Genomic DNA, 1,309 nt, shown 5'->3' on the forward strand with positions numbered 1-1,309 from the left:
TAATATGGAGAGTTGCATAGAGGTCCATGGTGATGTTACTGCAGATGTTTTACAAGGTGATAGCATACATAGGATTAAAAAAAAACCTACTGTTGGGCGTCCAAAGAGAAGATTGAAATCTGCATTAGAGAAGAAAAATGGTAAATCTCGAAGCAAAACAACACATGCTAAAAAACATGCCAGTGGCTTACAAAAAAAAGCTTGTGAGGCGAGACAAGTTGAATCACTTGGAAGCCTAAATAAAGTAAGATTTGTTACATTCCACCGTAATATATCAATCTTGTAGGCACATAAATTTGTTTATAGTCTGTGACAATTATTCTTTGCAATTGTTTTCAGGTTTCAACAACTACTTTTGATGTTATCCAAGAAGAGCACCATTTTGGCAAAAGCACTAAATAGGTTGGAGTTAGGGTGCAACTTTATTGGATGGAGATTGAAGACTATGCAGTTTTATTTGTTAGAGATTGAAGACTATTTTTTATTGTTAGACTATTGGCAAATTGTTAACCTTTTAGTATTTTTTATTGTGATGCCATTGGCATATTGAAGACTATTTTTAATGGTTAGACCATTGGCAGATTGATGATTCCATACTAATCATATTGTCATGTGAGGCGGAATATAGTTTAGGTTGACTTTATTTTAGCTATTGTGAGAGATATGTTTGTGGTTCAAAATGGTACCACTTGTTCTGCAGTCCTAGTTTTACTTGTTCTGCAGTCCTAGTTTACCACAAGTGTATTGTAACTTTCAGTATGGAAGATTTGAAATTCCCTGGCAAAGAAGCCCAATAATAATTCTGCTCTATTGATATCCATTTCCTTGCAGTATCCATTTGTTATTGCCTTGCATATTGCTATATCAGGTGGCACACCAAATTTAACTATTTCTTTCATTACATATTCACCCTCCATACTTTTGTTTATTTTACACAAGCAGTCTATTATAAGCTCTATATGCAGTGAGATTGGGTTTTAAATTTTATACACCATCTCAACTTTCAAAGCTAATGCCTCTGCCACATAATTGTCAAAGAAATTCAAATTACAGCACTAGCAGATAAGAAATAACCATTTTAATAATAAATTGTACCACTCAGGTAAAGGACAAAATACTTGGCTCAAGTGCTTTCATCAAGATCTTACAACAAAACTTAATTCACGTTGTGACCCAACAAGCATACAATCCATTGCCAATTGCAAAGGCAATAAAATAGACTCCAATGCCTTCAGTGGCAGGTTTTTGGAAGCAAATAAGGAGAATTCCAGCAAATAGGGACATTACAAAAGAGCTCCATAGTATGAAA

The sequence above is a fragment of the Quercus suber genome, unplaced genomic scaffold (genome assembly GCF_002906115.3).
Source record: "Quercus suber isolate HL8 unplaced genomic scaffold, Cork oak 2.0 scaffold_353, whole genome shotgun sequence".
In the NCBI taxonomy this organism is placed as follows: domain Eukaryota; kingdom Viridiplantae; phylum Streptophyta; class Magnoliopsida; order Fagales; family Fagaceae; genus Quercus; species Quercus suber.